General features: G+C 45.3%; 1 protein-coding gene across 4 annotated transcripts in view; it reads right to left on the bottom strand.

The window, feature by feature from the left end:
- The window catches only part of METTL21A (methyltransferase like 21A), an 80,615-nt gene that overhangs the window by 9,234 nt on the left and 45,311 nt on the right, over positions 1-26,070 (bottom strand). The window contains exon 1 of one of the 4 annotated variants that reach the window (XM_040440004.1): positions 2,610-2,782. The exons of 2 other annotated variants lie outside the window; for them this stretch is intronic. The gene's annotated coding sequence lies outside the window, so the exon portion shown is untranslated. Of the gene's footprint in view, positions 1-2,609; positions 2,783-26,070 lie in introns of those variants that run through there. One more of the 4 variants, XM_040440007.1, reaches the window with a different exon arrangement.

Raw genomic sequence — 26,070 nt, 5'->3', positions numbered from 1 at the left:
TTTATGTAAGTTTTATACAATAACTTCATTTTTAAAACCAAAAAAAGTTTTAGTGTCTCCATAGTCTAAGAGCCATAGTTTTTTCAGTTTTTGGGCGATTATCTTGAGTAGGGTCTCATTTTTTGCGGGATGAGATGACGGTTTAATTGGCACTATTTTGGGGTGCATATGACTTTTTGATCGCTTGTTATTACACTTTTTGTGACGTAAGATGACAAAAAATGGCTTTTTTTACACCGTTTTTATTTTTTATTTTTTACGGTGGTCACCTGAGGGGTTAGATCATGTGATATTCTTATAGAGCCGGTCGATACGGACGCGGCGATACCTAATATGTATACTTTATTTTTATTTATGTAAGTTTTACACAATGATTTCATTTTTGAAACAAAAAAAATCATGTTTTAGTGTTTCTTTAGTCTGAGAGCCATAGTTTTTTCAGTTTTTGGGCGATTATCTTGGGCAAGGTATGATTTTTGCGGGATGAGATGACGGTTTGATTGGTACTATTTTGGCGTACATGTGACTTTTTTGATCACTTTTATTACCTTTTTTGGGAAGTAAGGTGGGCAAAATTTCAATTTTCTCATAGTTTTTATTTTTTTATTTTAATGGTGTTCACCGTGCGGGGAAAGTAACATGACCCTTTTATAGATCAGGTCGTTACGGACGCGGCGATACCTAATATGTGTAGTGTATTTTATTTTTTTTATTTTTATTCAGTGATGAATGTTTTTTTTTTTATCTTAACTTTTTTCACTTTTTTTCACTTTTTTTTTGACCCAGACCCACTTGGTTCTTGAAGATCCAGTGGGTCTGATGTCTGTATAATACAGTACAGTACAATATATATTGTTCTATACTGTATTTTACTTACACTGAACAGATCTATGCTTTCAGCACAGATCTGTTCAGCACCATGGACAGCAGGACGCCTGAGCAGGCGTCCTGTTGCCATGGGAACCCTCCCCGTCTGCTCAGAACTTCGCAGACGGGGAAGGGTAAGCACAGGGCTGAGGGGGGCTCTCTGGGGGCTCTCTCCCTCTCCATCGGGGGGCTGCAAAGGCACAGCAGCAGCCCCCCGATGGAGAGGGAGGGAGCTCCCTGACCGACGACAGTTAACTTTTTCCATACAGCGGTCCGTACGGACCGCGGTATGGAAAGGGTTAAACGGCTGACATCTGCACAGATGTCAGCCGTTTATACCAGGGTGCCAGCAATGTGCTGGCACCCTGGTATAACCACTAGAAGCCAACGATCATTCATGGGGAGGCGGGCGGGGGATCGCGATCCCGCCTGCCGCACCGCCCGCCTCGCCCCCACCGCATGCGACACCCGGCATAAAATCGTGCAGGGGTGCAGGGGGGGGTTAAAAATATTGATTATAGGCACTCAAAAGTTTCTGATCCCCGCGGTCGGGGACCGCGGGCATCAGAAACTGCAAAAAGCGCAGCAAACCGCAGGTCTGAATTGACCTGCGGTTTGCTGCGATCGCCGACACGGGGGGGTCACATGACCCCCCCTGGCGTTGTCACAGGATGCCGGCTGAAGGATTTCAGCCGAAATCCCGTTCCGTTTAACCCCTCGGGCGCCGGAATACTGAGTTCAAGTTAGGACGCGCCGGAATACTGAGTTCAAGTTAGGACGTACCTTAAGGACTCGGGAAATAGGGCGTACCGATACGCCCTGCGTCCTTAAGGGGTTAAGCATGCATGGGATAGGCACAAGGCCATCCTTCATATAAGATAGGGCCGGGGGCTATCCATAGTATTCAGTATATTGGGCAGACTAGATGGGCCAAATGGTTCTTATCTGCCGACACATTCTATGTTTCTATGTTTCTATGAGGCTAATGTCACATCAGATGATATTGCGCAATATTTTATTCCTGAGGCAGGGTGACGTCCGCACATCAAGAAGAATACAAGATGAGAGGAAGAGCGGGGCTCACTAAGAATGGGCTCAGCTGGGCACCACGAACCGCCCCTTGGGCTCTTTTCCAAGCTCATTACCATATTTATACAAATACATTTATATTGTACAGGTATGGTTAGAAAGCCCTCTAGGAGACCTACAGCGCCATATAAGCAGTTATATAAGCTCAATGGTGGTGACAGAATTCCCTTAATAAAAGGTGGACAACCCCTTTAAGGTAGCAGCAGGGGCGTAGCTATAGGGGGTGCAGAGGTAGCAGTCCCTATCGGGCCCAGGAGCCTGGGGAGGCCTAAAGACCCTTGTGCCACATAAGACACTGGCATTATAGAAAGTGCATACTGGTCAATTTACACCTCTGGCTGGAGGGGTTAGGTTAAGAATTTGGCATGAGGGTGTGCCCTTTCAATGTTTGCCTCGGGCAGCAGGAAGGCTATGTGCTCCCCTGCCCCTTGCCAACAAGCACTGAGGGACGGGGGCCCAAGCTGAACTCTTGCACCAGGGCCCGTGAGCTTTTAGCTACGCCCCTGGGTAGCAGTAGGAGTATATTTAGAAGGAGGAGATCATATTTTATTTAGACAATAGCATGTGGCTGAAACAAAATCAGTGTGTTAAAGGAAACAGTAAAAGCTGTTTGTTGTAGGTGAGGAAGTTTGCCAATTCTGGTAAATATGTTAACAATGCAAAGTCTCATGCTGCTCTGAATAGAGATGTACAGAGTACCATCCTGCTGGGAATAGAAAAGGACAGATTCACCAGCGTGAACTATCGCACTATTGTCACTCTGTCACAGCCAATGTGTAAATGAAGGACACAAGAAGAGAGAGAGATGTCTCTGAAAAAAAAAAATGCATTAACTTTTTAATGACCAGGTCTGAAAAAGTCTTAATGACCAGACACCATCGTGATTTAGCATATATGGTGGTTCTAACTCTTACTTGTTGGACTACCAAAATTAATTTTTGCAACTTGTTTACGTGACATCTAGGGTTTTTCTTATTAAAATGTTTTTAAGAGATTTTTTTTCTTTTTTTTGTATTCTTTTTTTTAAAGGGGTTGTCTAATCATAGACAATGGGGGCATATTACTAGGATATGCCCTAGGGGTGCACCGAAATGAAAATTCTGGTCCGAAACCGAAACCGAAAATTCAGGATGCCCTTGACCGAAAACCGAAACCGAAACCGAAACTGCCTTTTTGCCCAAATACTTTTAAAATACTTTTTTTTTAATGATTTTATTAATAATTCTTTTTCATGAATGAAATTCATCTGTGGGTGGCGCTGTTATGGAGAGGGGGATCTGTGGGTGGCGCTGTTATGGAGAGGGGGATCTGTGGGTGGCTCTGTTATGGAGAGGGGGATCTGTGGGTGGCGCTGTTATGGAGAGGGGGATCTGTGGGTGGCGCCGTTATGGAGAGGGGGATCTGTGGGTGGCGCCGTTATGGAGAGGGGGATCTGTGGGTGGCGCCGTTATGGAGAGGGGGATCTGTGGGTGGCGCCGTTATGGAGAGGGGGATCTGTGGGTGGCGCCGTTATGGAGAGGGGGATCTGTGGGTGGCGCCGTTATGGAGAGGGGGATCTGTGGGTGGCGCTGTTATGGAGAGGGGGATCTGTGGGTGGCGCTGTTATGGAGAGGGGGATCTGTGGGTGGCGCTGTTATGGAGAGGGGGATCTGTGGGTGGCGCTGTTATGGAGAGGGGGATCTGTGGGTGGCGCTGTTATGGAGAGGGGGATCTGTGGGTGGCGCTGTTATGGAGAGGGGGATCTGTGGGTGGCGCTGTTATGGAGAGGGGGATCTGTGGGTGGCGCTGTTATGGAGAGGGGGATCTGTGCACTGTTATGGGCATAACAGTGCACAGATCCCTTTCCCCATAACAGTGCACAGATCCCTTTCCCCATAACAGTGCACAGATCCCCCCTCCCCATAGCAGTGCACAGATCCCCCCTCCCCATAGCAGTGCACAGATCCCCCCCTCCCCATAGCAGTGCACAGATCCCCCCTCCCCATAGCAGTTCCATAGACCGATCCCCCCTACCCATAACAGCCCCGGCCCTGCTGCTCACAGCATCTTTATTTTACCTTACAATCGTGAGGCTCCAGTAACTAACAACTCTGCAGGCAGAGCGGAGGGCGGCGTAACGTCACTTACTCACGTGACGCACCTGCTCCGCCCACTTTATGAATGAAGGAGGCGGAGCAGGCGCGTCACGTGAGTAAGTGACGTTACGCCGGCCTCCGCTCTGCCTGCAGAGTTGTTAGTTACTGGAGCCTCACGATTGTAAGGTAAAATAAAGATGCAGTGACAAAGTAAACCGCCCGCCCGCAGATGGTGGGTGACAAATCCCACACCCCATATTTTCGGCCGATATGTAACAATATCGGCCGAAGTGGATTAGGTGCATTTTCGGCCGATATTTTCGGCTGCCGAAATTTCGGTGCACCCCTAATATGCCCCCATTGTCTTATAGGTGTGGGTCCCACCGCTAGCTCAGCTATTCCCATTGGCCCCATAGAAATGAATGGGAGCAGGGGCCGCACATGCGCAGTATGCTCCCATTCACTTTCATGGGAGTTGGCTTGGTGGTAGACAGACAGGAGTCCTCCAGCCACCACCTTGCGGGGCTCCGTTCTCGATATACAGTACAGACCAAAAGTTTGGACACACCTTCTCATTCAAAGAGTTTTCTTTATTTTCATGACTACGAAGGCATCAAAACTATGAATTAACACATGTGGAATTATATACATAACAAACAAGTGTGAAACAACTGAAAATATGTCATATTCTAGGTTCTTCAAAGTAGCCACCTTTTGCTTTGATTACTGCTTTGCACACTCTTGGCATTCTCTTGATGAGCTTCAAGAGGTAGTCCCCTGAAATGGTCTTTCAACAGTCTTGAAGGAGTTCCCAGAGATGCTTAGCACTTGTTGGCCCTTTTGCCTTCACTCTGCGGTCCAGCTCACCCCAAACCATCTTGATTGGGTTCAGGTCCGGTGACTGTGGAGGCCAGGTCATCTGGCGCAGCAACCCATCACTCTCCTTCATGGTCAAATAGCCCTTACTTTCAAAGTTTTCCCAATTTTTCGGCTGACTGACTGACCTTCATTTCTTAAAGTAACTCGTTTTTCTTTACTTAGCTGCTTTTTTCTTGCCATAATACAAATTCTAACAGTCTATTCAGTAGGACTATCAGCTGTGTATCCACCTGACTTCTCCTCAACGCAACTGATGGTCCCAACCCCATTTATAAGGCAAGAAATCCCACTTATTAAACCTGACAGGGCACACCTGTGAAGTGAAAACCATTTCAGGGGACTACCTCTTGAAGCTCATCAAGAGAATGCCAAGAGTGTGCAAAGCAGTAATCAAAGCAAAAGGTGGCTACTTTGAAGAACCTAGAATATGACATATTTTCAGTTGTTTCACACTTGTTTGTTATGTATATAATTCCACATGTGTTAATTCATAGTTTTGATGCCTTCAGTGTGAATCTACCATTTTCATAGTTATGAAAATAAAGAAAACTCTTTGAATGAGAAGGTGTGTCCAAACTTTTGGACTGTACTGTAGGTGCAGGTCCCAGTGGTGGAACCCGCACCTATAAGAAATTGGTGTCATATCCGAGCGACATGCCCCCATTGTCCATGATGAGACAACCCCTTTAAGTCATTTTGTTTTCAAACTGTAGCTTTTTATTTTTTTAATATGCAAACGGACACCAACATAAACCATTATGTAGGTTTTAGAGGAGGAAAATAAAAACTTTTTTTCATCAGGCGCCCAATGTTAATCAGATCTAAGCTTAGAGCCCCAATCAGACCCCCAATGTTAAAGGGGTTGTCCAGGTTCAGAGCTGAACCCGGACATAGCCCCTTCTTCACCCAGGCAGCCCCTCTGAGATGAGCATCAGAGCATTTCATGCTCCAATGCTCTCCCTTGGCCTGCACTGTATCTCGCAGGGCAAGTGCTTTTTTATTTACATCTTTACACTGTTAGGTGGAGGCTTCTGCTTAGCAGTGTTGCTGGCAAAATCACTGGCACTAATAGGCGGAAGCCTCTGCCTACAAGAGACCCAGTACATCACGGGATCTAATGAAAAAGCCCTTGCCCTGTGCGGTTCCGCGCAGAGCAAGGGAGAGTATCGGACCATGAAATGCTCCGATGCTCATCTCAGAGGGGCTGCCGGGGTGAAGAAGGGGATATGTCCGGGTTCAGCTCTGAAAGTGGACAACCCCTTTAATCAGACCCCCAATGTTAATAAGACCCTCAATCAGATCTCAGATCAGACTCCCAATGTTAAGCCCCCAAAATAGGTCATTAACCTCTTAAGGACACAGGGCGTACAGGTACGCCCTGATGTCCTGGTACTTAAGTACTTGTACGCCCTGTGTATTTCCGAACACCACAGCGCGGCGGGCGGTGATCGGAACAAGGTGCCTGCTCAAATCATTGAGCAAGCACCTTGGCTAAATGCGGGGGGGTCCCGTGACACCCCCCGCGTCGGCGATCGCCGCAAACCGCAGGTCAATTCAGATGCCATTGGGTCCCCATGCGGCTGTAGGGGGGACCCGATGGCATGGAAGGCAACGCGATGCCTTCTTTAGGCATCTGCGCTGCCTTCCGGTGACGAGCCTGTGAGATCCAGCCCCCTGGATCTCACAGGCCGGAAGCTGTATGAGTAATACACACAGTATTACTCATACAGCCAATGCATTCCAATACAGAAGTATTGGAATGCATTGTAAAATGGATTAGAACCCCAAAAGTTGAAGTCCCAAAGTGGCACAAAAAATAAAAGTAAAAAAAAAGTTGAAAAAATTGTTTCCCCCCCCAAAAATTTAAAGTTTTAAGTAAAAATAAACAAAAACGTCATTTTCCCCAAATAAAGTCCGAAAAAGTAAAGTTAAAGATAGGGGGGAAAAAAAGTAGACATATTAGGTATCGCCGCGTCCATATCGACCGGCTCTATAAAAAATATCACATGAATAAAATGATGAACACCGTAAAAAATAAAAACTGTGCTAAATAAACCATTTTTTTTGTCACCTTACATCACAAAAAGTACAACAGTAAGTGATTAAAAGGGCGTATGCCCACCAAAATAGTACCAATCTAACAGTCACCTCATCCTGCAAAAAATGAGACCCTACCTGAGACAAATCGCCCAAAAAATAAAAAAACTATGGCTCAGAATATGGAGACACTAAAACATCATTTTTTTTTTTTTTTTTTAAAAGCTGTTATTGTGTAAAACTTACATAAATAAAAAAATTAAAAAAGTATACATATTCGGTATCGCCGCGTCCGTAATAACCTGCTCTATAAAAATATAACATGACCTAACCCCTCAGGTGAACACCGTAAAAAAAAAAAAAAACGGTGTAAAAAAAGCCATATTTTGTCATCTTACATCACAAAAAGTGTAATAGCAAGCGATTAAAAAGTCATACGCACCTCAAAATAGTGCCAATCAAACCATCATCTCATCCCGCAAAAATCATACCCTACGCAAGATAAATGGCCCAAAAACTGAAAAAAGTAGACTATGGAGACACTAAAACATGATTTCTTTTGTTTCAAAATTGAAATCATTGAGTAATAGCAAGCGATTAAAACTTACATAAATAAAATAAAAAAATTGTATACATATTAGGTATCGCCGCGTCCATGACAACCTGCTCTATAAAAAATACCACATGATCTAACCTAACCTGTCAGATGAATGTTGTAAATAAAAATAAAAACTGTGCCAAAACAGCTATTTCTTGTTACCTTGCCTCACAAAAAGTGTAATATAGAGCAACCAAAAATCATATGTACCCTAAACTAGTACCAACAAAACTTCACCCCTATCCTGTAGTTTCTAAAATGGGGTCACTTTTTTGGAGTTTCTACTCTAGGGGTGAAGCAGGGGGGTTTCAAATGGGACAGCAAAATCTGCCTTCCAAAAACCGTATGGTATTACTTTCCTTCTGCGCCCTGCCGTGTGCCCATACAGCAGTTTACTACCACATATGGGGTGTTTTTGTAAACTACAGAATCAGGGCAATAAATATTGTTTTGTTTGGCTGTTAACCTTTGCAACTGGAAAAAAAATATTAACATGGAAAATCTGCCAAAAAAGTGAAATTTTGAAATTGTATCTCTATTTTCCATTAATTCTTGTGGAACACCTAAAGGGTTAACGACGTTTGTAAAATCAGTTTTGAATACCTTGAGGGGTGTCGTTTCTCAAATGGGGTCGTTTTTGGGTGGTTTCTATTATGTAAGCCTCACAAAGTGACTTCAGACCTGAACTGGTCCTTAAAAAGTTGTTTTTTGAAAATTTCTGAGAAATTTCAAGATTTACTTCTAAACTTCTAAGCCTTGTAACGTCCCTCAAAAAAAAGTCATTCCCAAAATTATCCAAACATGAAGTAGACATATGGGTAATGTAAAGTAATAACTATTTTTGTAGGTTTTACTATGTATTCTAGAAGTAGAGAAATTGAAACTTGGAAATTTGCTAATTTTTCCCAATTTTTGGTATTTTTTTTATAAATTAAAATTATATTTTTTTTACTTCATTTTACCAGTGTTATGAAGTACAATATGTGACGAAAAAAAAGGTCTCAGAATGGCCTGGATAAGTCAAAGCGTTTTAAAGTTATCACCACTTAAAGTGACATTGGTCAGATTTGCAAAAAATGGCCTGGTCCTTAAGGTGAAAATGAGCCCGGTCCCTAAGTGATTAAAAACAACTCTGGAGGACAAAGACACTTTTTTCCCCCACTAACTGGGGCATCTAATTGTACACAGGAAGAGCTGATCGGGGTCTACTAAGACTCTGCAGCTCTGCTATGCCTTTCATCCACATCCTCTGCCATCCCTTAGGGCTCGTTCACACGACCGTATGTCTTTTGCGGGGCGTTTTTCCGGGGGTTTTTTCAGTAGTGTTTCCGGTTTCGTTACAGTTATACAGAAATTGGGCTAGGCATAAAATTTTCAATAGATGGTTCAGCAAAAACAGAACGGATACGGAAGACATACGGAGTACATTCCGTATGTGTTCTCTTTTTTTTGCGGACCCATTGACTTGAATGGAGCCACGGAACGTGATTTGCGGGCAATAATAGGACATGTTCTATCTTTCAATGGAACGGAAAGCATACAGAGTACATTCCGTTTATTTTTTGTGGAACCATTGAAATGAATGAATATACGGACCGTATACGGAACGCAAAAAACATTTGTGTGAACGAACCCTTAGTTGAACATATCTCTTTTGTCAACTGTAATAACTAGGTAAATATAGTTGTGATGCTGTAGAGCTACACAGGAATCTTTAGCTATCCAACATGTGTCACGGTCTAAGTCTCCATGTAGTCCCAGCAGTTTGACCTTGGAGGTGGCACCACCTGGGGTCCTAACCTGTGCCCCTGAACAAAACAAACCCCACTCAACTATCTGCAGTCCTTCTGCTCCGTCCCCACTGGACCAGGAAGCGGCTTGGTCCCATGACCTCTGTGGCCAATACAGACCTTAGCGTTCACAGCAGCTTAAACATCACTGCTGTAACTGCTGACTCCTGTGACAAGCTGTGGTGGTCACAGGTCCAAGCCATTTACTGGTCCTGTGGAGACTGGAATCGGCCGGGAATGAAGGAGCAGACGAGTGGGGTTTTTTATGTTCATGGGCACAGGTTAGGCTTCAAGGCCAGACAACCCCTTTAATACATTAGAAACACAAATTTCTGGTTTCATTTTTTGCATGCTACAATGTGTTAGGCTTTGTTGCTGCAATTTAGGACAAGTCCCAAACTAGGGGACTACACCTCGCTTGTCTGTAAGATTCAAATTGATTAATACGTTTATCCCCATGTGCGAGGGGATGCAGTCGACCTAAGAATCAAAGACTCAGACACTTTGCTGGTTAAATGATTCTCTGCCGGGCAACGCCCGTAGAGTAAATTTTATTAGTTGTACATTGTGGATCTAACCACCCCCATTTAGCCATGAATTTTAATATGTTCAGTCACAAGCATTTATTAAAGCAACCAATCAGAAGCATAATGGTATGGGAAAATACATGTACACAAATAAACATGACTTAGAACGCTGCAAAAAGTCCCTGTCTATATTTCATGATGTCAGAGGCATTTCCCTATTTGCGGTGTCTAACTTCTTTCAAGAGAATGAAGAAAACAAATTATATTTCTCAATTCAGCCAAAAAATTAAGATTACTCTTACCAGTAATTAGATTTTACTGAACCCACAACAGCACCATGAGAGAGAATCCGCCCCCATAGACAGGAAACCTGAAGTACAAAAAGGCAGAGGCTCTCCTCCCACTTCAGTAGGTCTTTCCAAGGATGAGAGGAACTCCCCCCATAATTATTATCATGAATACCTCAAATCAAGATATATTATTAATTATTTATTTATTTTTTCAATATGCGACAACGGTGAAAAATGTGAACCAACACAAACAAGGAAGGGAAATAAGGGTGCTGTCGTGGGTTCAGGAAAATCCAATTACCGGTAAGAGTAATCCTCATTTTTCCACTCACCCACGACAGCACTACAAGAGTGAATAACCAGGGAGACATTTAGGGTGGATTGACAGCAGAAAGCACCTTAGTAGCAAAGGTGAAATCAGAAGAAGAGTCTAACTGTAACCGGTAATGTTTAAAGAAAGTAGTCGGAGAAGACTAGACTGCCACCTTACAGATATCCTTCTCCAATAGAGACAGAAGCTCTCTTTGCCCAAGAGATAGAAATTGCCCTTGTAGAATGGGCCTTAAGGCCTTCTGGAGGAGACTTCCCTGAAGATGAATAAGCCAAAGACACTGATGACGTAATCCATCTAGCTAAAGTATTCTTAGATGCGACATGACCTTTACTTCTTCCCTGAAAGACAACAAGCATCGAGGAAGATTTTCTCCAGTCTTTAGTTTTGGACAAGTACTGTATCAAACATCTCCTAACATCAAGACAATGAAAAGACTCTTCCTCCTCCGGAGCTGGTGTCTAATAAAAGGTTGGAAGGATAATCTCCTCAGACCTGTGAAACCTAGAAGCTACCTTAAGAAGGAATGCAGGATCAGGTTGGATGATTACCCTATCCTCTAAAATGCTAGTATAAGGAGGATTGATAGCAATGCACTAGAGTTCACTAATCCTACGAGCCAACGTTAAAGCTACTAAGAGGCATAGCTTAAATGACAACATCTGATAGAAATCTCTTCAATAGGTTCAAAGGGAGGTTTCATTAAAGGCTTCAGAACCAAATTTAAATCCCAGGGAGAAAAATTCAGGGAAGATCTGGAAATCGATCTAAAAAACCTAGAAACCCATGGATTTGAAGACACATTCTCAACAAACAGGGCCAAGAGCGCCAAAACCTGAACTTTCAAGGTACTAGGTGACATACCTAACTGCAAATTCCAAAATATGGCAAACCAGAGCTGGCGTAAGGGATGTTCCTAAAATCTAAACCTGCAAAACTCAGGAACCTTTTCCAGACCCTGGCATAAATGGAAATTGTAACTTTCTTTCTACATTTTAAAAGGGTATTAACTAGATCTGAAGAAAACCCCCTATTGGTCAGCAGGACCCTTTCAAATGCCACGCCGTCAGATGGAGGCCCTTTATCTGGGGATGAAAAAACATCCCCTGAGACAGAAGGTCGCGGACCTCTGGAAGGACCCACTGGTCCGTTACAGACAACTTTCTTAACCAGGTGAACTATGTCCCTCTGGGCCAAAAGGGAGCTATCAAAATATCTCTCGCACGATCCTCTCATGTTTTGCAAAACTCTGGGAATTAAGGGAAAAGGATGGAACGCATAAGCCAGAGGGAAATTCCAACTGTGGAGGAAGGCATCCAGTCCACACAGGAATCCCTCTGGAGAAAGGGAATAGAATTTCTTCCCTTTCTTGTTCTGATTTGTGGCAAAAAGGTCTATTGAAGGGAGCCCCCAACTGTCTGTAATCTTTTTGAAAACCTTTGGACTAAGACTCCACTCTCCTTGGGAAATCAAATGACGACTTAGAAAATCTGCCTGAACATTTTCTGTCCCCTTGATGTGAACCACCAAAATGGATCTGCAATTCTGTTTGGCTAACTGGAGAATCTCGCTTGCCATTAGCATCAAACTCCTGTTCCTGGTACCTCCCTGTTTGTTTATGTAGGAAACTACGGTCCTGTTGTCTGACATGACTCTGAGATGACTGATACTATTGGGAGAACTTCTAACATAGCAAATTTCACCGCCATTAGTTCTTTCATATTTGAGGAGGTGACTTCAGACTGCCCCTCCATAGACCCTGAATGGATTGGTTCAGAATATGAGCCCCCCCAACCCCAAGGGCTTGCATCTGTTGTTAAACACAAAAGATCCTTCTTTCTCCAAGGTGCCCCCTGAATCAGATTGACCTTTATCAACCACAATCTTAGATTCTCTAAAGTCTGATCTGATATTACTATCTTTGCATCTAAAAAGATTCCCCCCCACCCCCCCCACTTTCCATGCTGTCAGCAAGTCCCACTGCAGAACCCTGGAATGAAACTGGGCCCATACTACAGCGGGAATACAAGATGTCAGAGAAGTCCTGTATCTTTCCTTTTAATTTCACAATCTTCTCCGTCAAAAAACACTTCTGTACTTCTGAATCCAGGAGTAACCCCAAAAAATGCTGACTGAGGGTTCTGGTCTTGATTTTTCCCTGTTCATAATCCATCCCATCCTCTCCAGAATCTGTACTGCTTTTCTGCAGGACTCTCATGTTTCTCCTACTATCAAAAAATTGTCTAGATAAGGGATAAAAAGAATGTTCTCTCGGATAGGAGCCCCCATTTCTGATATCAACTTCGTGAACACCCTCGGTGCCATTGAAAAAGTCTAAAAGGAAGGGCCTGAAACTGTAGATGTCTGACTCCCCCTAACATTACCACTACTCTGAGAAACTTTTGATAATCCAGATGAATAGGGAGATGAAAATAGGCATCTTTTAAGTCCAGTACTGCCATGATGCAATTGGGGAAGAGCAGATTTATAGCGAATCCAATAGTCTCCATTTTGAATTTTTTTACGTGCAAGAAACTATTTAGCTTTTTTACATTTATAATTGTTCTGTAATAACCGTCTGGTTTTCTCACCAGAAAGACAGGAGAATAAAAACCTTCTCCCTCCTGTCCACTTGGAACAGGTATCAGAACTTTTTTTTCTTAAAACCTCTAGAACCTGCCATTCTATAAAGTCACTTCCCCCTCCAATAGTCTTTGTCACCACAAACCTTACTGGAGAATGAGAACAAAACTCTTGATTTAACCCCTGACCTATGGTGTCTAAGATCCAAGAACGCCTGGAAACCTGTTGCCATGCAGGAAAAAAAAAAATTTGCCAACTTCTTTGTTTCACCCAAGGATTGACTGAAGAAAAAACCTTTTCCGCCTCTCCTTTGTGACCTAAACTTAAAATTCCTTGTCTTTTTTTATCTCCTTCTCTACTACCTCGTAAGGAACGAAAGGGACAAAAGGAATGGTCAAATCTACCTCTAGAAGAAAAAGTTTGAACTGGAAATTTCTTCTTTTTATCTGCTGCTTTCTCTAAAAGCTTATCTAACGCAGAACTGAAAAGATACTCTTCCTCACAGGGAACGGCACATAACCTCTTCTTTGAAAGCAAATCTCCACTCCAGCCCTTTAGCCATAAAGTCCTACGAGCAGAATTAGCAAGGGCAAAAGATCTAGCTGCTAGCCTAATAGAATCTGCCGAAGCATCCACTCTGAAAACCTGATGCTTTTTTAATGCTAGGAAGCCCTGCCAAGATTTCTTCCCTAGGGTATTTGTTTTTAATCTGGTCCTCTAGTTCTGAAAGCCAAACAATTAAGGAACGGGCCGTACAGCTGTTGTGAAACTACAACTCCCAGCATGCAAACTTGCTCTGGTCTTCTAAGAACTCGCATAGAAATGAATGGAGCATGCTGGCAATTGTAGTTTCACAACAGCTGGAGGGCCAAAGGCTGCTGATCCCTGGTCTAAAGGAAGATGTAGAAGCTTCCCAGGCACCTTTTAAGAATCAATCCGCTTTTATAACCAAGGGGTCTCTAAGAGAATCCATGCCTTCAAAAGGGAAGACACAATCTTTTAGTCACTTTAGAAATAGCTACGTCTATTTTAGGCACTTTATTCCAAGAGGCACAATCCTCTTCCGAAAAGGGGTATTTCCTTTTAATATTTTTAGAAATATAAACCCTCTTATTGGGCCTATTCCACTCTCCCTAATTAAAGTCATTACATATTTATGGACTGGAAAACATCTCTGATGCCTAATTTCAAGACCGCCAAACATCATATCCTGCACAGATTTAGGCTCTTTTGAATCCTCGATACCCATGACTGATTTCTCTATTTTCAATAAACGATCAACATCCTCTACCGGAAAAAAAGGGTCTTCCCATTTATTTTTCATCTTCTCCAAAAGAATATGATGAGACCTCAGAACAGGGGTTTTCAAAGGACAGAAAATCTTCTTCCTGTTCCGAGCCTGAGGAACCCAAAATCTCTAACGGCTGAACCCGTCTAACATCTGTTCCCTGTGTACTCCAGACTTTTTTTTATGGCCAGGGAGTTAACCTCATATTTAACTAAAGACTTTTATAAAAAGACTGTGACTTCTCCGCTACGGTCTTGTCAATGCAGACCTGAAACAAATTTTTTCCATATTTAGAAGACAAAGAACATTTGCGTAGGGCACACTCTTTATTCCTCCTTTTGGCTAAGGCCTTTTTAGGTTTTCCCAGTGCTGGAGTGGAAGGAGGATCGTCAGCCTCCTTTTCTTCCTCCATAATAGCTTGCCAGAGGGTTCCACGTTCCTAATCTGGGTTGTCCAAAAGAAACCCACCAGAAGACACTTACATGCGGTGGTAAATTCCCATGTAACCCGCCGGCAGCTACATCCGGGTTTCACACTCTATATACACCTCACCCTGACCTCATCACGCACCGTGCCATGCAACATCTGGCGCTTGAGCGTTCCAGGACTCGTTTTTGAACGCCTTCTACTTCCTGTTACTCCGTCAAACTTCCGGAACTAACCGCTCCTCCCCGGGTCAGGTAGAAAATTGCCTATAGTGCGCACCCACGCCACTAAGCAACATGCCCCCATATCGATACAGAGCCCTCAAGACTGGCTACCGTGTCTCTGCCGGACCCCCAGCATATCACAACATGCTGCCAATTCCATAGAACGAGGGAACCACAGGTTTAAAAAAAAAAAAAAAAGGCACCCAAGGGAGAAGCCACGCAGTACCACAGGCCTTCCTCAGAGACAGAAAACCATACTGAAGTGGGAGGAGAGCCTCCCCCTTTTTGTACTTCAGGTTTCCTGTCTATGGGGGCGGATCCTCTCTCATGGTGCTGTCGTGGGAGAGGGGAAAAATACATGTTCTTCATAGATGTTATATCAGCCAAAGACATTTAAGCATAAAACCCAAAAATGGAGAATATTTGGCAATTAAGTTCAATTAGCACAATTCATGTTCATTAACCACTTGATTTCTTTCACAGCTTCATTCACATGCCAGTGAAAAATTTCCATGTGACAGCAATTTTTGTAAGAACCATCACACAACCATTTTTAGAACCACTTAAAGTCTATGGAGCTGTTCACATCGCCATTTTTTTTATGGTCAGTGAATAACAGCCATCTAAGCAGCGATTAAGAGTTTTTGCTGCTTCATCGCCACATTGTTACTGGTCACTGTAGTCATACATTATCTGGGAAAAGAATGACGGAAATTCTCAGATCACAGTTTAGCTCTAAGTGGGCAAACAACTGTATTCTAGGAATATTACTTCACATTGAGCTGTTTCTGTGGGCATTCTCCGAGTACCTGCATGACACTGTGTGTTCAATGAAATCTGGGCAATGTGGAGTGCACAAAGAGGGTAATTAATGGCACAACACTTCTGGACCTACTGCAAAGCCTGGGCAGTGCATGGATATAGGGTTGCCCTTGACCAGTAAACCGATACTAAGGGTTCATTCACACAGCCATGTGTGTTTTGCGGATCCACGGACCCGCAAAACACGGACATGAGCGATGTGTGTTCCGCATTTTGTGGACCGCACACCGCCGGCACTTAATAGAAAATGCCTAATCTTGTCCGAATAGGACATGTTCTATTTTTTTCGGGAACGGAATTGCGGACCCGGAAGTGCGGATCCGCAATTCCGGATCCGGGCAGCACATCGTGCGGCCCCATAGAAATGAATGGGTCCGCAATTCCGGACGTGTGAATGGCCCCTAAAGTGTAACTGTCATTCTTTTATTTATTTTTGTAAATGTGTAGGGGCAGGGATAGTGATCATTTTTGTAATATACTGTAAGGGATCGCACTCTCTCAGCGAGTTACAGTCAGGGCGGTAACTGCAGACCATGCGACTGCTTTGGGGCCCAGGGCAAGAGGGGGCCCAGTCTTAGTTGGGATTATCTCCTCTTCTACTGGAGGTGAAAACTTGGTCAGGACTCTACCCTCTAAAGGAACAACTTTTAGCAAATTTTGCAGTGGAAAAATGGCCCAAGGGTCATTGAAAAGGGTTAAGGCATAAACCCTTCAGCCATGTGTGGGGGGCCTGGTTATATCCTTGCTATGTGGTCCTTACTTCTCTATGTACGCCACTGGTTGCAGTCACAGACTTCTTCGCAGACAACAGGATTTAATGTCCAAACTGGTGCTTTATTTTGGCACTTCAGCATCCACACAAACATCAAATAAACACCTGCCTTCTAGGCACTTCCTAATACACAGTAGTTTTCCCTGACTCACCTCTAAGCACAGCTTGTACACAGGGTCTGAGGCTCCAAGCCTTAAAAAAAACCTGTCATCAACTTTATGCTGACCTCACTGAGGGCAGCATAAATGTGTGACAGCAATGCTGATTTCAGCGGTGTGTCACTCATGAGTAGAGTTGAGCGAACACCTGGATGTTCGGATTCGAGAAGTTCGGCCGAACTTCTCGGAAATGTTCGGGTTCGGGATCCGAACCCGACCCGAACTTCGTCCCGAACCCCATTGAAGTCAATGGGGACCCGAACTTTTGGGCACTAAAAAGGCTGTAAAACAGCCCAGGAAAGAGCTAGAGGGCTGCAAAAGGCAGCAACATGTAGGTAAATCCCCTGCAAACAAATGTGGATAGGGAAATGAATTAAAATAAAAATTAAAAAATAAATAAATTAACCAATATCAATTGGACAGAGGTCCCATAGCAGAGAATCTGGCTTCACGTCAGCAGAGAATCAGTCTCTTCATGCCATAGCAGAGAATCTGGCTTCATGTCAGCACAGAATCTGTCTTCATGTCATAGCAGAGAATCAGGCTTCACGTCACCCACCCACTGGAACAGGCTACTGTCACACATTTAGGCCCCGGCACCCAGGCAGAGGAGAGAGGTCCCGTAACAGAGAATCTGGCCTTATGTCAGCACAGAATCTGTCTTCATGTCATAGAGAATCAGGCTTCACGTCACCCACCACTGGAACAGGCCACTGTCACACATTTAAGCCCCGGCACCCAGGCAGAGGAGAGAGGTCCCGTAACAGAGAATCTGGCCTTATGTCAGCACAGAATCTGTCTTCATGTCATAGCAGAGAATCAGGCTTCACGTCACCCACCCACTGGAACAGGCTACTGTCACACATTTAGGCCCCGGCACCCAGGCAGAGGAGAGAGGTCCCGTAACAGAGAATCTGGCCTTATGTCAGCACAGAATCTGTCTTCATGTCATAGCAGAGAATCAGGCTTCACGTCACCCACCACTGGAACAGGCCACTGTCACACATTTAAGCCCCGGCACCAAGGCAGAGGAGAGGTTCATTCAACTTTGGGTTGCCCCGCAATATAATGGTAAAATGAAAATAAAAATAGTATTGAATGAGGAAGTGCCCTGGAGTAGAATAATATATTGTTAAGGGGAGGTAGTTAATATCTAATCTGCACAAGGGATGGACAGGTCCTGTGGGATCCATGCCTGGTTCATTTTTATGAACGTCAGCTTGTCCACATTGGCTGTAGACAGGCGGCTGCGTTTGTCTGTAATGACGCCCCCTGCCGTGCTGAATACACGTTCAGACAAAACGCTGGCCGCCGGGCAGGCCAGCACCTCCAAGGCATAAAAGGCTAGCTCTGGCCACGTGGACAATTTGGAGACCCAGAAGTTGAATGGGGCCGAACCATCAGTCAGTACGTGGAGGGGTGTGCACAGGTACTGTTCCACCATGTTAGAGAAATGTTGCCTCCTGCTAACACGTTCCGTATCAGGTGGTGGTGCAGTTAGCTGTGGCGTGGTGACAAAACCTTTCCACATCTCTGCCATGCTAACCCTGCCCTCAGAGGAGCTGGCCGTGACACAGCTGCGTTGGCGACCTCTTGCTCCTCCTCTGCCTTCGCCTTGGGCTTCCACTGGTTCCCCTGTGACATTTGGGAATGCTCTCAGTAGCGCGTCTACCAACGTGCGCTTGTACTCGCGCATCTTCCTATCACGCTCCAGTGTAGGAAGTAAGGTGGGCACATTGTCTTTGTACCGGGGATCCAGCAGGGTGGCAACCCAGTAGTCCGCACACGTTAAAATGTGGGCAACTCTGCTGTCGCTGCGCAGGCACTGCAGCATGTAGTCGCTCATGTGTGCCAGGCTGCCCAGAGGTAAGGACAAGCTGTCCTCTGTGGGAGGCGTATCGTCATCGTCCTGTGTTTCCCCCCAGCCACGCACCAGTGATGGGCCCGAGCTGCTTTGGGTGCCACCCCGCTGTGAACATGCTTCATCCTTATCCTCCTCCACCTCCTCCTCGTCCTCCAGTAGTGGGCCCTGTCTGGCCATATTTGTACCTGGCCTCTGGTGTTGCAAAAAACCTGCCTCTGAGTCACTTCGAAGAGACTGGCCTGAAAGTGCTAAAAATGACCCCTCTTCCTCCTGGGCCACCTCCTCTTCCATCATCGCCCTAAGTGTTTTCTCAAGGAGACATAGAAGTGGTATTGTAACGCTGATAACGGCGTCATCGCCACTGGCCATGTTGGTGGAGTACTCGAAACAGCGCAACAGGGCACACAAGTCTCGCATGGAGGCCCAGTCATTGGTGGTGAAGTGGGTCTGATCCGCAGTGCGACTGACCCGTGCGTGCTGCAGCTGAAACTCCACTATGGCCTGCTGCTGCTCGCACAGTCTGTCCAGCATATGCAAGGTGGAGTTCCACCTGGTGGGCACGTCGCATATGAGGCGGTGAGCGGGAAGGCCGAAGTTACGCTGTAGCGCAGACAGGCGAGCAGCGGCAGGGTGTGAACGCCGGAAGCGCGAACAGACGGCCCGCACTTTATGCAGCAGCTCTGACATGTCGGGGTAGTTGCGAATGAACTTCTGCACCACCAAATTCAGCACATGCGCCAGGCAAGGGATGTGCGTCAAACCGGCTAGTCCCAGAGCTGCAACGAGATTTCGCCCATTATCGCACACCACCAGGCCGGGCTTGAGGCTCACCGGCAGCAACCACTCGTCGGTCTGTTGTTCTATACCCCGCCACAACTCCTGTGCGGTGTGGGGCCTGTCCCCCAAACATATGAGTTTCAGAACGGCCTGCTGACGTTTACCCCGGGCTGTGCTGAAGTTGGTGGTGAAGGTGTGTGGCTGACTGGATGAGCAGGTGGAAGAAGAGGAGGAGGAAGCTGAGTAGGAGGAGGAGACAGGAGGCAAAGAATGTTGCCCTGCGATCCTTGGCGGCGGAAGGACGTGCGCCAAACAGCTCTCTTGCCTGGGGCCCAGCCGCCACTACATTTACCCAGTGTGCAGTTAGGGAGATATAGCGTCCCTGGCCGTGCTTACTGGTCCACGTATCTGTGGTTAGGTGGACCTTGCCACAGATGGCGTTGCGCAGTGCACACTTGATTTTATCCAACACTTGGTTGTGCAGGGAAGGCACGGCTCTCTTGGAGAAGTAGTGCCGGCTGGGAACAACATACTGTGGGACAGCAAGCGACATGAGCTGTTTGAAGCCGTGTGTGTCCACCAGCCTAAATGACAGCATTTCATAGGCCAGTAGTTTAGAAATGCTGGCATTCAGGGCCAGGGATCGAGGGTGGCTAGGTGGGAATTTACGCTTTCTCTCAAATGTTTGTGAGATGGAGAGCTGAACGCTGCCGTGTGACTTGGTTGAGATGCTTGGTGACGCAGGTGGTGGTGTTGGTGGTGGTACATCCCATGTTTGCTGGGCGGCAGGTGCCAACGTTCCTCCAGAGGCGGAGGAAGAGGCCGAGGCGGCGGCAGCAGCAGAAGAGGCCGAGGCGGCGGCAACAGCAGAAGAGGCCGAGGCGACAGCAGCAGAAGAGGTAGCAGGGGGAGCCTGAGTGAGTTCCTTGTTTTTAAGGTGTTTACTCCACTGCAGTTCATGCTTTGCATGCAGGTGCCTGGTCATGCAGGTTGTGCTAAGGTTCAGAACGTTAATGCCTCGCTTCAGGCTCTGATGGCACAGCGTGCAAACCACTCGGGTCTTGTCGTCAGCACATTGTTTGAAGAAGTGCCATGCCAGGGAACTCCTTGAAGCTGCCTTTGGGGTGCTCGGTCCCAGATGGCGGCGGTCAGTAGCAGGCGGAGTCTCTTGGCGGCGGGTGTTCTGATTTTGCCCACTGCTCCCTCTTTTGCTACGCTGTTGGCTCGGTCTCACCACTGCCTCTTCCTCCGAACTCTGAAAGTCAGTGGCACGACCTTCATTCCATGTGGGGTCTAGGACCTCATCGTCCCCTGCATCGTCTTCCACCCAGTCTTGACCCCTGACCTCCTGTTCAGTCTGCACACTGCAGAAAGACGCAGCAGTTGGCACCTGTGTTTCGTCATCATCAGAGACGTGCTGAGGTGGTATTCCCATGTCCTCATCATCAGGAAAAATAAGTGGTTGTGCGTTAGTGCATTCTATCTCTTCCACCCCTGGGGAAGGGCTAGGTGGATGCCCTTGGGAAACCCTGGCAGCAGAGTCTTCAAACAGCATAAGAGACTGCTGCATAACTTGAGGCTCAGACAGTTTCCCTGATATGCATGGGGGTGATGTGACAGACCGATAGGCTTGGTTTTCATGCGCCATCTGTGCGCTTTCTGCAGAAGACTGGGTGGGAGATAATGTGAACGTGCTGGATCCACTGTCGGCCACCCAATTGACTAATGCCTGTACCTGCTCAGGCCTTACCATCCTTAGAATGGCATTGGGCCCCACCAAATATCGCTGTAAATTCTGCTGGCTACTGGGACCTGAGGTAGATGGTTCACTAGGACGTGTGGCTGTGGCAGAACGGCCACGTCCTCTCCCAGCACCAGAGGGTCCACTAACACCACCACGACCATGTCCACGTCCCTTATTAGAGGTTTTCCTCATTGTTCCCGTTCACCACAATTTTGAGAATGGCAAATTTGGGAATAGTTTTTCAACCCAGAACAAAAAGTGTGCTTTTACGGTCACTACAAATAACTTGACCAGCTAAAACAGTACAAATTTGGTTGAATAGAAATGTCAGGTCTATTTTTTAGGCGCTGGGTGACAGGCTCAACTTGCCCCTGATGTAGTATATGGCCAAAAAATAACCACACTATTGATGGTTAAATGCACTTGGGTGACACAGGCTCAGCCTGCACCAGATGTAGTATATGGCCAAAAAATAACCAGACTGTTGATGGTTAAATGCACTTCGGTGACACAGGCTCAGCCTGCAGCTGATGTAGTATATGGCCAAAAAATAACCAGACTGTTGATGGTTAAATGCACTTCGGTGACACAGGCTCAGCCTGCAGCTGATGTAGTATATGGCCAAAAAATAACCAGACTGTTGATGGTTAAATGCACTTCGGTGACACAGGCTCAGCCTGCAGCTGATGTAGGATATAGCAAAAAATAACCACACTATTGATGGTTAAATACACTTGGTGATAGCTTGTGCTGGCGCACCACAAGCCACAAAATGGCCGCCGATCACCCCAGAAAAAAGTGATCTAAAAACGCTCTGGGCAGCCTCAAAAAAGTGAGCAAGTCGATATTAGCACTTCAATGATCCACAGCTGCAGATCGATCACAGAATGAAGTCTTTTGGAGGAGTTAATCTGCCTAATCTCGCCCTAACGTCGCAGCAGCAACCTCTCCCTATGCTTGAATCAGCAGAGTGACGTGCAGCGCTACGTGACCCAAGCTTATATAGAGGCTGGGTCACATGCTGCACTGGCCAATCACAGCCATGCCAATAGTAGGCAAGGCTGTGATGGCCTCTTGTGGCAAGTAGTATGACGCTTGTTGATTGGCTGCTTTGCAGCCTTTCAAAAAGCGCCAAGAAAGCGCCGAACACAGACTTTTACGAAAATGTTCGGGTTCGGGTCCGTGTCACGGACAACCCAAAATTCGGTACGAACCCTAACTATACAGTTCGGGTTCGCTCATCCCTACTCATGAGCTAAAAAGTAAGTGGTTGCTGAGAACCAGCATCATAATCACTGCAGCCCAGGCCTTGAAAAGAGTCAAATCTACCTGAGAAGAGTCATGGTTATTCATAATCTCCTGCTCTCCCGCCCATCTGCTGATGATTGGCAGTTCTCTCCTAGAGAGAAAGGGAGAAAACTAGGTAGAAGACTGTCAGTCATCAGGTGGGCAGGGAGAGCAGGACTTCATGAATAACCATGACTCTTCTCAGGTGGCTGTGACTCTTTTCCAGGCCCAGTCTGCAATGATTGTGCTGTTGGTTCTCGGCAACCAACTACTTTTAACTAATAAATGACAGACCGCTGAAATCAACTCACCTGTCTCTACTCTATTCTGCTGTTAGTATAGGCAGCATAAAGAAGAGGGAAGAGATCAGTCGTCACATAGTAGCCTCGTGGCCCCTCAGCCCTCCTGGCTGAGATCACCCAGCGCCCTTGAGGGGAGATGGTCCAGAAGTCCTCCCGACTCTGACCGTGCAACCCTCTTTCCGTAGGAGTCGCTGGGCCCCCCAAACTTCAGGCTTTACAAAGCCTCGTCGCCCCTCAGCCCTCCTGGCTGAGACCATACAGAGCCTCTGTTTCCAAGTTTTCTCTCCCAAACTGACACACAGAGGGTTGGTTTTATCCCTCCTTGATTACAGCAGGCCTCACCTGCGATGACCTCAGGTAAAAGACAATACCCAGACTGGACGGGTGTGGACTGGCAGATCCCACTACCAAACCTATCCACCAGTCCAAATGAAATCCAGCCCAGAACAAAATGTAAACAAAACTGTCCTAGCAAACTACGCTTTGCGGAAACCCCTGCAGCTTTCTGGATCTTATTTATCTCACCAAGCTAAGGTATCTGGGTGGGATATACACACCTTCCAGCACTCATACCGTACACATCACCACAATACTTTAATTACTGAAAGCATACATTTCTGTTAGAAAAATAGCTATAAAGTGGCTCATTTTGAGCCTTAGCAACGCTCCTCTGTCTTCTGTTTACATAACACAGTCAGTGTGGAACGTGTCTTCAGTTATGTAAACAGAAGACAGAGGAGCATTGCTAAGGCTCAAATAGGCCACTTTATAGCTATTTTTCTAACAGAAAAGTATGATTTCAGAAATTAAAGTATATTACAAAAATGGTCAGCACTGTCCCTACACATTACAAAAAAAAAATAAAAAATTACAGTTACAGCACATTGAAGCACCTTAATTTTCATTTCCCTATGCTGCTTAGAAGTCGTTGTCTCCCCCCCCCCATGGAGTGCCTGTGCTTTTGCCCTGCTATGACAATGAAGGAGGGATATCCCCAAGCACCGTCAGCATCCTAAGAGTGCTTGAAGTTACCCATGTGTATTTCATTTTATTCTGTCTCTTCTTTCAGATTATCTATGCCTGGTCTTGTACCCAGGAACTCTAACCAGTGAGCCTCAGAGCCCACTGTTATTAATAGGAGAATTTTTCTTTGGCTAAAATCCTCAGTATTCCCATACATAATGTAGAAGTATCTAGAGATACAATTCATTTTATACCAGTACATTGTATGGTTGTTTTGGATAAAAGCAGAAGTATATATTTTTTTTAGCAATTGCAAAAAAAAAAAAAAAATTATATGACACAAAATAAATTACAATAAATACAAAACCATTCACTATAGAAGGAGAACAATTAGAGGATCACTAACTTTTCACAAAACTTTTGATATGATTAGGCTTCACTCCTGGTTTTGGCTCACAATAACTGATGGAAATAACTTATCAAATAACTGAAGTGTGAACTCAGCCTAAGGGAACCTTTAAAATAATGGAAGTGGCATTTCCATCAAATGAAACGAACACCACCGAAGAGACCATGCTGACTATAATGAGATCTGGTTTCCATTAGAAAAAGCAGCATTTTTACAGAACAAGAGCGAGCAGCATGCTGCATCTGACCATTGACAAGGTACAGATTTCCAATACACGTCAGGACTACAAGATCCTAGGTACCTTCACAACACCAAATGTGGTCTACTTGATTATATGTACAATTGTCCAATGGGGTCTCAGTCGATGAAACTGGTCAAAAACTTAGAAGAATGAACCCACATGGCCACACAATAAATGAAAAAAGGAAATATGTACATGACCACAACATCCCAGCGCAGAGCTCACAGCCTGGGAGGTTATTTTCTCCCAGGCTATGAGTTCTGCAATGCGATTGGCCAGCGCTACAGAAGAACAAGGGCAGACTCCACCTACCATAACTTAGGGAACGGAGATACCGGAGGACATAGCAGGAGAACAGTGAAGTGAGATCCCCGGGCGCCGCTCTCCATGGCTGTATAGTTACTTCATAGTGTAATAATCGGTGAAAGGTCCTCTAAGCTTTTCTTGTGTAGGCTGGGCTGACAGTCTAAGTTTCTTAAAATATATATATTTTCTTTAGCCAAATTAGTTAACAAACATGGATGTTTAAGTAAATAACATGCTGTAATGTTATTGTTTCAGTTAAATAAATCCTATTTAAATTGTTATTATTAAGGTAATGATAATTTTTCTCCTTCCTAAGTACAACAGAAAAATTGTCCAAATATGAATCTTTATGTAAAAAACTATGATTTAAATCAAGCCTTACTGACTAGTGATTTAAATCGGTTTGATTTAAATCAAATCCACCCTGAGAGGACAACAAAACTTTCACACTCCTCATCTGTAACTGCTAGAACAATTTAGGCCCCTTTCACACGAGCGAGTTTTCCACGCGGATGCGTTGCGGGAGGTGAACGCACAGCATCCGCACGGAATCCTGACCCATTCATTTCTATGGGGCTGTTCACATGAGCGGTGATTTTCACGCATCACTTGTGCGTTGCTTGAAAATCGCAGCATGCTCCTCTTTGTGCGTTTTTCACGTAACGCAGGCCCCATAGAAATGAATTGGGTTGCGAGAAAATCGCAAGCATCCGCAAGCAAGTGCGGATGCGGTGCTATTTTTACGCATGGTTGCTAGGAAACGATCGGGATGGAGACCCGATCATTATTATTTTCCTTTATAACATGGTTATAAGGGAAAATAATAGCATTCTGAATACAGAATGCATAATAAAACATCGCTGGAGGGGTTAAAAAAATAATAATAATAATTTAACTCATCTTAGTCCACTTGATCGCGTAGCCCGGCATCTGCTTCTGTCTCCTTTGTTGAATAGGAGCTGTGGTGAGCATTCATTATAGGTCAAGGACCTTTGATGACGTCACTCCGGTCATCACATGGTACGTCACATGATCATTTACCATGGTGATTCACCATGGTAAAAGATCATGTGACGTACCATGTGATGACCGGAGTGACGTCAAAGGTAGATACATCTCATACAAATATGAAAGTGACATGCCTGGAAAACAATTAGGGTTAAGTCCATAAATTTGTATAATCAGAGCTTCCAGGTATATTAATTCATGAATAACACAATAATTTACATAAGTGACAATCAACTGTGTATAACCGTCACCTGTAGGTGTGTAAACGTAGCAGGACCAAATGTGGAATCAGGCATGCTCAATGGTGGGAGGATACAGTGTTGCGAATTACACCGCATGGATACGGCGTCCCGGAACTGCAGCTGCGCATGTCAGTGATGTCAGACTAAAGGAGTCACATGATCCCTGTGTGA

This window comes from Bufo bufo, chromosome 7 (genome assembly GCF_905171765.1).
Source record: "Bufo bufo chromosome 7, aBufBuf1.1, whole genome shotgun sequence".
NCBI lineage: Eukaryota > Metazoa > Chordata > Amphibia > Anura > Bufonidae > Bufo > Bufo bufo.
Note: the sequence above shows the minus strand (reverse complement) of the source record. Positions and strands in the feature narration are given on the sequence as shown.